The following is a 12,360-nucleotide window of genomic DNA, read 5'->3' as shown; positions in this document are numbered from 1 at the left end:
TTGAGTTGAGTGAGCGGAGACAAAATTACCTAAAAGGACTCAAGGAGAGATGCTATTTTAAACCTCCAATCCCTTCAAGGTTGGTTCAGGTTCAACATCAGGGTTTTCATAAGCCCAGGTATGAGTTTAGGTGTTTTCATGAACTGAAGATAAGCACGTTGGGAATTTTCTCCCCACAACACTGCAAGCTGTCGACTCTTCAACAAGTCTGTGTTGATGGCAGCTCGGCTGCACGGTATGTGTGTCAGATTGCAAAGGAGGAACAAACCCTGCACACCTAGCTAAAAAAAGGTTGGGAAGGGACACATCACCATGACAACAGAGGGAGGAGTAGGACGTATACCATTAAAAAGATGGAGGCAATGTTGTGTACCCTGGCTTCTCATTCCAAAGCATTCGGGCAGATGGCGCACACACACACACACACACACACACACACACACACACACACACACACACACACACACACACACACACACACACACACACACACACACACACACACACACGCTTTCATCCTCAAGCACACATATTTCTGCTAATCCATTTATTCAGTCCTTGCCTAATTTGCCACAGCGATGACAAACTGAAGTAATTTCCTCCACATCTTTTCATTCCAGTTCAATGAACTCTTAAACAATTCGGCCTGAACTTTGATTACTTGCTGCTCATTTGCATATACTTAGTTAAAGCCAATATGTCCTTACTCCAGCAAAGGTGAAGTGACCTCAGAAGAAATCAGAACAACAGAGTCGCCCATTTATCACATTTATGTTTGTGACACTTCGCTAAAGCCTTTATGAGCTAATCTCTTTATGTTTATTGACGCAGATATCGTGTTTTTTTCATTTTGCCGGGTATTTTCAGAGAAGTGCATTGAGAACAACAGTGTGAGGCTGTGGAGCAGTTTCAGCAGCTGCTACAATATTTGTCAAACACATCAGAGGAGTTATTTAAGGGAGATTTTATACAGAGATAACAGTGACATCTAGTGGTCACCCAGAGGAAACATTGTGTGGTCTGTGCTGATGAAACCAAATTACTATTTACTTCCTATATTACTAGTTTTACTCTTACATTACGCTCATGACCTTTTCTTCACTGTGTAGCTTTCCCTCTTTCAGTCATCTCGTTCTCTTCTGTGACGAGTTGATAAACCTTCGCCTTGTTTCTTTAATTGTGTCTCTTGTGTCTTTTATCACTGCACGCGTTCCGGTGCACGCACCAACACAAACGCGCACTCGCGGTGTCGCTACACTCTGGGAGGACTGGTTTTCCTCTGTGACATCAAATTTATTTAATCAATTCAGCACAACCCCAGCTGTCCAACATGAAGTGTTTCCCAATTATCTTAATGTGATTTGCTCCCCGCTGTTGGCTGCTGCTCTGCTGATTAGGATGTAACAAGATGAGACGAGTGTACACACACACACACACACACACACACACACACACACACACACACACACACACACACACACACGCTTTTCCTCCTGTTCGCTCCTGTCATCAGATAGCCACTGTGAGTAATGACAGGACAAGCTGTGACAAAGGGGGGCACGAGGAGACATAAACCCCAGGAGGCGAGGGACAGGATGGATGGAGGGATGAAACGACCGACAGACTCGGAGCCCGCGGGCCCCGGAGGAGGCTACAGCAGCGGTTCCACTGTCATCAAAACCACAGCACGTCCTGTGGAGCGGCAGGACAGACATCATCCTGACTGCGTGGTGACAGCGCAGCCGAGACGTTAAATACGCATTAGGAGGAGCATCACAGCCCCTACAGGGAGCAGACAGACAGATAGATGGAGGGAGGCAGGGGGAGATGACGGTTCCGTATATCAGTGACTCTGCCTCTGAGTTCTTATGAGTCCCAGCGGACAACGCCGATTTTTTTTTTTTATTCCTCCCTTTGGTTAAATCCTAAAGTGGAGCCAACTGTTGTAATGCTGCGATGACAGCCTGAACTCAGGTCAAATAGGAGACGTTGGGAGCTGGAATTTGCGGGCCTGAGGTGCAGAGATGTGAACAGGCGGCGCAGTGTGCTGCACAGTGCGTTTAGGATGGGCCGCCAGCGCGAGAGGTGCGGTAAGTCGGCTGTCAGCGGAGCGGAAGGCCAAAAGGCTGCAGCTCCGGTCTGGGCCACGGAGCCGGCCGCCCCCCGACCGCCTCAGGCCTCTGCAGGACATCTCCCTGGAACCAGGGTGGAAATTTGCCTCTGCTCTGTTTATGGAACCTCGAGGCTGCAGAGAGGAAAAGCAACGTCAAGCTGAGAGCCTCAGATTAAGAGCAGAAGAGCAGGGAAACAGAAGGAAACATAAAGCGCGGGCGAGTTCATTTATTATACATCAACTGTATATGGTTCGTATGTAGATTTGACGCTGCGCAGTCCTACAGGCGCCGCTCTTGCATTCGACCTCACTGGGCAAAGGCCTGTGGGGGAGAGGCAGCATTGTGCATGGGTCTGTGTCTGTGAGTCCACCCGACTCGCTCCCGTGCGATACGGAAAAACTCCTCAGCCTTGTTTTCTTCCGTTGGACATTAATTATTTTCCAAATGAAGATCAGACCACATTTTCAATAGACCTACGTGCTATTGGGGATTAATTAGGACCTCAGCTCTGGTCCAGCAGCGGCTGTTTTGGCTTATTTGTACACGTTTGCTGCGTTTGTTGGGTAGCTGCTTCTTTGATCACATATCATTGGACGTGAACTGAGATGCGTAGCAGCTACATTACACAGCTGTCCCAAACGTTCCCAATCCTACTCGATCTAACGCCGGATGATGATTCGCTACAGCCGCGAGCGCGACCGTGAGCCAGAGATCGCAATAATTCATCTCGTCACCGCCGTCAGACGTGTTGGTCCGAGCACGATGACGATTTGATCTCAGACCCAAGTACACTACAGTCCACTACAGTCAGAGCAATGAGATTATAATGGTGTCCCCGTCTCTGCTTTCAATTTCACACTCAATGGCTTGCATGTGGTACCGCCTAATTGGGGCATCATCAGGGGAGTCTTTGATTCTGTACGTCTATAGGTGTGCGTGCGTGTGCGTGCGTGCTGTATACAGAGTCCCGCTGTTTTACTGTCAGAGAACCTTTTGCTCAGACGCCTTTACGACCGGCTCAAAAGTGGCTGGTTTACAGCGTTTGAAGCTCACTGCTCATATTTAGCCCTTAAAGACAACACCAACCCGGCGCTCGTAAGAGGAAAGCACAAAAAAACGAAGCAAACATCTGGACGCGAAACGCTGCGTGATTTCAGTTGTGGTTGGTGCACAGTTTGACTTCGAGGTTATTGAGATTATGGCGTTTAAAAAGCAAATAAAACCCATCGAAGCAGCGTGAACGCTTTTAGAGGCTCTTTGAGTGCTCGACAGTTTGTTAGTGAGACTCAGTTCTGCAACAAAAACACAAAGGGAGTGAACCTCTTTGAGATTTCCAGGGGGAGAGAAAACAAAGGGGGAGCGAGTCGACTGAAGTGCTGCTGCCTCTGTCAAGTTTCCGTTCCGTGTGTTTATGTAGAGTCGGGTGTCCACTGCCTTCTATTTGATATTTCAGGATGACAAGTGTTTGAAACGTCTCACAAACGTAAGGAAGATCGCTAATCGGGTTTGTTGGCTCGTCCCACCTGTTTCAGCGAAGCCCCGCGGGCGATGATGCACGGCCGCGTTGCATAAAGCTGCTGCATGGATTTACAGTGCACTTTGATAGAGTCGCTGTTTCACAGTGTTCCAGGTGTGAGCGCTGAGCTTGACAGTTCGGCTCGCCGACATCAAACGCATCAACATGAGGCTCTATCACTAACAACACATCAAAGGTCCAGGGTTTTTTTTTTTTTTTCTGGCTCCATCTGTCCTTTTATGCGTTCCAGTTACTCCCCGGGCCCAGAGGGACTGTGTCAGCGCTTCCAGATAGCCAGTCAACATACCATTTCCTTTTACAGGTAATAATAAAATTCACTGGCCTAGAGAGAAATGAGAGTGTGTAGAAATGGACGCGTCTACAGAATCTTTGCAGGCTCAAGTCAGCAGGGTGCAATTGAGACGCTTTGTTGACAGCTCTAACACAATACTTACTGAACCCAGCTCCCCTGAATCTTTTCCCCAAAAAACCTTCTCAATAGACGCTTATGGTAGAGCCTCACCTCAGGGCGGCACGTTTTGTGTTCATAGTTCACAGAGTGAGGTAATGCGGCGTCCGTAGCGCATAGGTGTGTCTGAAAGCGTGGCGCGTAGCGGTGCCAAATAGAAAACAGCTGCATCTCATGTCCTCCAAGCAAAAAAAAAAAAAGAACCAACAACCAAATACCAAACACACAAGTCCACGTAAGTCAGCAAGAATTTTTAGATCTGCAGATCATATCACATATCACGTAAGGTAATAATGGGGGCTGTTGTACACAGCATATTTATACGTACTGACAGTAATGGAGACTATGAAAACAATCAGGCCACGACTCGGATTCGATCACAGAAAACACATGCAGTAACAAAAATACATGTGCAGCACAACAAAGGTGTAGGATGAAAAGAAGCTGTGTCGCGTACAATGGTTTGGACACGTTGGCCATAGCGACCGGTTACATCCATTAGGGGACCTCGCCAGCAGGGGACACGGAAGCTCTGGAGGCTGCAGTGCATTTAGCGGCCTGCTCTGTGCCTTCACTCAGTGGGACAGGTGCAGTTCATCAACCTGCGTGTGACTCAACATGAACACTGTAATGGTTTCCAGAGCTGTTTGCCGAAAGAACGCAAGCATCATTCCCTGCATGCGATGTGAGATGTGTATGAATGCATCTGCATTTGTGTGGGAGTGGGAGTGTATGCACATGAACAGGAAGCTAATCAAATGAAATGCATTCCTTATTAATGTGATTTATTACTGCTGTGTAGCCAAAATCTGATCGTGCAGACAATCAGCAGAGGGAATTAATCTATTTCAATTCTAACTAGCGACACAGGCCCCAGGATTTGTTGTTTTCCTCTCCTGTGTTTGCCCTGAGGGACGGCGGGATTGAAGAGGCCTGCGCTGGTGTTAGTGCAAATGACAGGGCTGAACACAAAGGCAGAAATGCACAGGGGGCAGTAGGGCTTTAATAAGACAGGCTGAGCACAAGATGACGAGCGTCCACGAGTCTCAGCCAGACACGCGTCAGTATGTCTGCAAAGCAAAAGAGAAACACAACATATTTAAAAGTCACAGTGTTTGTAGGTGAATCAGAATAGTGAAAACAGTGAATACAAACACAGTTTTGTCCGGTCCACTTTGAGAGAGAAGCGGAGAGAATACTCGCACGGCTCGTTGTGTGTCTGTACCTGTCAGTCCACTAATTGGATATTGCCATGTTGTAACCATAGAAACGAGGGGGTCACGCTACGTTCACAAACCGCAGCAACGAAGGTCATGTACTGTAACATTCATACGGCGATCACAGAAACACGACGTGTGGAGAACATGCTTTTCATTAAACTACGCTCTCGGTGCTGCAGGTCGATCATCGTGACTATTTTCTTGATGTTGGTGGGGATGGGTCCAAGTTCTCAACCCTCCGCTAAACACATGGTCGCTGCGGCAACACGTGTGTTATCTGATTGCCTTTGTTGGTTCTAAGGTTGGACAAGATGCTATCTAATGTAGCGGTGATTCTCAAAGGCAGAGTTTTTCTAATTGTTGGACACAGCGAACGCTTCAACACACACACACACACACACACACACACACACACACACACACACACACACACACACACACACACACACACACACACACACACACACACACACACGGACAGGTGACCTCATGCCAGATACTCGGTGATTGATTACTGGCCTTGGGCTATCCCTCTGCCCCAACTTCCTGATTTTTAAATCCCGCTTCCTGTGAGGATCATGGCTTCAGTGAGGTCATGATTCATGCTGGGATCTTCAAACAGGTAAAGAGGTTAAAGCGGAGGCTAAAGACGGTTTCCCAGGTGGTCTGCTTTAGAGACTGAGGAGACAGAAAGAGGGGGGACGCCGCCGCTTGTTTGATAGGCTTTAAGTTTAAGGTCAGGCTTGGGGCCGGGGGAACCCTATATTGGCTGGGTTGAGGGGCTAATAGGTCATTAAAATGTAAAGATTGTCAATTTAGTGCTTTTAATTTGTAGAATAATAGGAGGCAATGTAAAAAACAATCTGACACTTGTCTATACAGTATCTACCTGCATTCAGTCTCATTTGACCGTCTGCAACAAAAGACAAACATTCTTTTTGCATAAATGAGCTGATCTCAATAGTCACTATGACGACTGTCCCATTATCAATAGGTGAAATTCCCAGACAGCTGCTGGTCTTCATTTGTGGAAGTAAACACACATGGGAACTCTGCCTCCTCATGTTTCGGTTCACCGCCGTGCGCGGCGTCCGCGTTTGTGTCTGTCCATCTCGCCGCTGGAACCTCGTGCCCTCGTTTGACCCCGTTAGCTCGCTAATTGACTCTCTTCCGTTAACAACCATATGGAATTGGTTTCAGCTGAACTGGGCAAAATCTAATGAGCTGTCCCATGTGGTCGGGGGAGGGGGGGGGAATAAAAGCCCCGAGATTTATAACCAGCTCCTCACAGTGATTCTAAGCAATGACCTTGTGATTCTAAAGGCTGAAAATTTACTGCGAGCTAGCGCGAGCCGAGCTAATGACCATTACCGCCGATGAAAAGCAGATAAAGGCTTTCATTTTGCCAGTTTTATCACGGCTCTACCCTTTTCCTCCGCGCCTCCGCGGCCTGCGCTCCTTATTTATTGCCCATTTCTTCTGCCTGTGGGTGTCACCGTCGGGCAAACGATTGCCCCAGACTCCCAAAGCGCTACCAGCAGGATTAAAATAATGCGGTTACACAACAAGCAACAGAGATCCGCTGAAGATCGGTTATGGCACGCAAACATTCCTTGTCAGTGGCTTTGATTTATTCACCCTGCATATTTTCACACACTGCTCCATCTGTATTCATGCAATCAGGCAGTGAAAGTGATTGTTGCGCGGCACAGTTACTGTAGGTGTTACCGGCCGGTGACGACATGAAGGAGAGAATGGTGCCGTGTTCACATAATAAAAAAAAAACAAAAAAAAAACATGGCTGCTACTTTTATCTGTCCCATAAGCCTCGGCGCACACACAGAGAACGTGAGACAAACCAGAAGCCTGCAAGCACTTCCTGCTGCAGCACCGGCACCTCGCAGGCTAATAAGCACCACCAGCGCCACTCTTAGCACATATCTCTGGCTTCTCCCAGTGCCACCTCCACTTAACATTGAGTCATTGTACCAGTCACTCCTTATTTCCTCTCCAGTGAGGGCTCGGGCTGTGGTAGCGGCCATAGTCCAGCAGACACGGCGCTCATTATGGCCTAATGGAGGAGAAGGTGTTTTTACGGTTCAGTCTGGCCTGTTCGGCCCCGTCAGGTGCCGCACAAGGGCCTCTCTGAGGGTCCCACTACAAATGAACCTGCATGAATAGTCGCAGATACTCTCACACGTACACTTTGTGATTAATCACGTCTCCCACCTCGGTGCGGTGCCGTTCGTGCTCGTCCAACATGGGGCCCTGGGTCCTGCTCTACAAGTGGCCTTACTTTTATTGAAACTCCTAACTGCTGTGAATTGTTTCCAATTAGCCTAAATTGCTCAGTTAAATCTCACGTTTATAGAGCAAGTAAGGGACACCGTGAATCACCCCGGCCTGGATTGTGACCATATTAGCGTTGAGCCTCTCTGTAATGATGCTGAGGTTCCACAGCAGCCAGAATGTGTTGGTAATTGGGTGCTTAACTGCCCTTAATTGCTTTCAATTGGTTGAAATACTGTAATGGAGTGATTTATGGTTTCGAGCAGAGCAGCCAGCCGCAGACCTCAACAATGAGCGTCCCTCAAAGGTGAGGGCGCTGATTAAAAACACACCTATGGCAGACTCAAGTCATGGGGAAGTCACACTTTACTGGCATGAACAATATTGTCAATAGGTTCCTGTGAGGGTTAATGAAAACCAGGTAAATGCGTTCCATTGTTCTAATGAATAGGCCCAGAAATAGAGACCTAATAGCAGAACAGGCCGGTCACTGGTGCGGTAAAGAAGATTAGAGCTGATGCTCCAGCAGTAATTTGACCGCAGAGCACCATTTTGGCAGCGGCGCGTCAGATCAGACTTCCAGTAAGAGGGATGGTGGGTTGGCAGGAGAAATGTTGGTTTTTGGTAATCTTTAATAAAATCGCATTATTTCTGGTATTTACCCGAGTGGATTCGTCTGAGGCCCACACACAGAAGAGAACCTGAATGCGACGCGGGGACGGGCCGGTGGCTCGAAGGTTATCTTTAGCTTTTTTCCTACCTGATCTTCGTCCCGTGCCCCCCACCCCCCCCACACCCCCACCCCCCCTAATGCTCGAGTGACCGCAATTACAGCACAGGATGCAGATGATTCATTGGGAGAATGCAGAGAACTGACACTCAGTCAGCTCAGTCTGCATGGAGCCAACGCTTTACGCAGATATCAAGAGAAGGTATCGATTTAATTTAATGCTCTACAAGAAGTATGTAATATTATGAAAAATGAAATGTGGTTTAATTGTAATCCAGATGTTTTTTGCCTCTCTAGCACAGCATATTAGTTCACTGGAATCCGAGCTAACGCTGTTTACTCTGGCAAGTCAGATCCAGGCTTGATCTTTAACGGAGCCCTGTCTGAATCCCACCCCCCAGGCTGAACAGAACCCCCCCCGATCTGTGGTTTTGGTGAGCTGCGAGAGGCACATTGAAGGCCACAGGCAGCGCTGTATCTGCTCCTGCCATTCTTTCTGCCGCTCCTTCTGTAGATTGGAATCTCCTGTCAACAGTGCAGCGGGGGGGAAAAAAACACGAGGCCGGCGGAGGACGAGTGCAACAGAGAGCGGCGGCTAAAAATAAATAAAAGAGAGAGAAATCACGGTCCCCGTGGCACACAACAATTAAGCCTTCTGACAGGAAGTCGAGCGCACATGCCTCCTGTCTCTGCTTCCTTTGTCTGTCACTGGCTGCTGCCGCCAAGCGACCCGTGACGACAGCCCAAGTTGAAACCTCGCCGACCTTTCCGTTGTGTTATGGATCTGTGTACGTGGTTCCAGTGTGTCAGGATCACTTATGCTGACAATAACCACAGCGTAACACACACTTTGTTTGTTATTCTTTTCGGCTCGCGCCTCCTAGAAGCGGAGGAAAGAATCCACAGATGGGATCTGTGTAAAGAGACGAGCGATACCTCCTGCGTTACTGTACAGCCCGAATGGAGTCCACACAGGGAGCACAGCTGATGGAGGGAGGAGAGACTCATTAAATGATACAGGACACACACACACACACACACACACACACACACACACACACGCACACACACACACACACACACACGCGCGCACGCACACCTACGTGTACATTCGCAAGCTACACAGGGGAGGATGTTATTAAGCGTGTTGTGTTCAAAGACCCACACACCATCTGAGGCTTCACGCCAGCCTCCTCCCCTGAAGGGCTAATTCACACTTTATCCTCCTATCTGTGTCTCTTTCTGTACCGTCCTCCTCCCATTGATTAATCTGATAAGGTCCATGCACGGTACGAAGGCCTATCAAGGTTTCGGCTGCATTATTTAATCTGGATAGCAAAATAAACAAATAAAAGATGTGTGTTTGACAAGGCTGAAGCGATAGCTGCAGTGTAGGGGTTATGAACACCCGCCCCCTCCCCCGAACGATCAGAGGATGTCAAGTTGCCTCTGACATCTCTGATGCCTGAGTTTGAATTTCTGCTACGCCCGTTTCTGTTGAAATCCACGACTTTCCTTAGAATAACATTTATTTGTTGGCGAGATAACAGCCATCCATTTCCTCGGACGGCCACTCCCTCCTTCGCGCTCGGTACTTTCCTCTCCTCTCCCGCACAGAAAAGCTGATTATCGCACCGACAGTGACGGTGATTCTGGCAGCGCTTCCCAACCGTTCAGGACTGCGTCTACCTGGGTGAGACGTGTTTCATTCCCCCCTGGTTCATTTCAAACTGCTGCATGGACTGTTGGCTGGAATCTCCCGGCCACTGGACGGGATCCAGCGCGGACGTGAGGCCGCATATAATCAGAAAGGAGAGATGCAAGCAGAGATAAAGCAAACACAGGTTCAGGTTACAGGTGTTTTTTCTTTCCTCGTGCTTCTGCCAGTAACTTCACAAATAACTGCATTTTCTTGCTTTCCACCTCAGTGACTTCATTTTCTTCAGGCCTGAATCATCCTGTTTTCGTATGGAAACGCAGCTCTTACTGTCTCACGCTCCCGTCTCCCGGCTTCTCTCCGTCCCACCTGTTTCTGCTCTCAAGTCACCTCACTCCTACTTGTTTTCCACGGGAGCCACAAAACTGCAAGTTCCTGCTGGATGTAAATAAACAATCCCACGCTCAGACACTTGCCAATCACCGGCGAAGCCGAAACGCACACAAACAAAGTCTGGACGCAGGAAAACACTGAGGCGAAACCGCAATATGCTTTCTGCAGCAGTTGCAGCCTAATGGGCCTAATGTTAAGTGTTCAGCCTGTTGCTGAGATGTGTCACCTGTGATGCCTGAAGCCGTGATTGTTTACCTCTCATTCAGCCAAGGAAATACACTGCGCTGGGCTTTTGTGGGGGTCAGGGTGTGTATCAGAGGACACACAATGCGGTGACTATGACTTCACGCCTGTGGAGATGTAAGAACAGTTTGATGGGACGTGACACAGGTAAAATAAGCAGCGATGAGGTGATGCGTAAGTCAGTGTTGACACTCTGTATGATGTAAAGCGATTGGTCCCAGCAATGTAAGCTCTGGTAAATGTCAGAACAGGACATGTTTACAACTGCGAAGTGAAATTCATGAGGTATAAAATTGAAGATCCTTTTAATGTGCTGTGACATTAAACAGTTTAATAAAATACAACACAGGAAACACGGCGCTGCCCAGAGGCAGTTCTGGTCGACGTTATATCTGAGTGCATGTGTTTGCTGATGGGTGTCATGTTATTACACCCATTACTGTTCATACACTGTAAGTGAATGCGTCGGTCAGCTGGCTCCATGTTCACCTGCTGTGGTCACATTTGTGCTCATTCTGTGACTCTGCTGCTGCGATTGCGTGAATGCGGGGGGTTCAGAGACGCTCTGGCCCCTCCGTGCTTTAACCACATGTCTGGTTGAGATCTAATGAACGATCCTCACTCCTAATCATCGATAAAGTAACCATCAGGGACAATTAGCCCTGCACAGCTTGCTTTGGAGCACCACTAGCCTGGTGGCGACTCATTTCATCAAGATTAGTTAATCAGTTCAACTCTATTGGCACTAAGTTTGAAAGACTGTGTGCGTGTGTGTGTGTGCGTGCGTGTGTGCTTGTGGTGTATGTGTGCATGCGTGTGTGTGGGTGCGTGTGTGTGTGCATGCGTGTGTGTGCGTGTGTGTGTGTGCGTGTGTGCGTGTGTGTGTGCGTGTGTGTGTGTGCGTGTGTGTGTGTGTGTGCATGCGTGTGTGTGTGTGTGTGTGTGTGTGCGTGTGTGTGTGCGTGCTTGTGGTGTATGTGTGCGTGTGTGTGTGCGTGTGTGTGTGTGTGTGTGTGTGTGTGTGTGTGTGTGTGTAGGCACTCCCTGGGTGAGCAGGCCTGGCTGGCTGCCCGCTCCGTGGAGATCTTCATGATTGCTGTTAGAAATTACTCACAGACTGTGCTTCTTTCTGGATTCCAGCATCGCCACGCGTGCGAGCGCGGGCAAAGAGAAGCTGGTGGTTACTCACAGCCCACGACTGAAGCCCCGCTAATGGAACGCTGGTGCCTCGAACCAGAACCTGCAAAGTGCTCCAGCGCCTCCCAAAGAAGCAGAGACAGGTCATTACATTACATTCTACGAATCCTCTCTAACGCGTGATCTCCTGCACCAGTTTCAGTGTGAGCTCCTTTACTTCATCTTCTCATCGGTCGCAGCTTCTGAGTCGCTGTAAACCCCCAAGCAGCATGTTCCAAGCTGCTCTATTGTCTGCGCATAACTGCCTGCTGATCTCACTTCTCTGCAGCTTCCCACCTCATCCACAGCGAGCGGCTGATCCTCCTTAATGGAGGATCAGCCGTATAACAACATTGTAGAAATGACGGGGGATTAGGCAGCTATTCTGCGGTTTGCGTTATCACGTCTTCCGTTGCCGTGTCCTCAGTTCGCTCGTACTTTGTAAAGCGATGGATAGATGCAGAATAACGCATCAAGCTCCAACACACGCACACTCCCTCTCTTTCTATTCCTATTCCTATATAGGAGCAGACAGATAACTCGCTGTAAGGCA

Source organism: Betta splendens, chromosome 6 (genome assembly GCF_900634795.4).
Source record: "Betta splendens chromosome 6, fBetSpl5.4, whole genome shotgun sequence".
NCBI lineage: Eukaryota > Metazoa > Chordata > Actinopteri > Anabantiformes > Osphronemidae > Betta > Betta splendens.
This window is presented reverse-complemented; position numbering follows the sequence as displayed.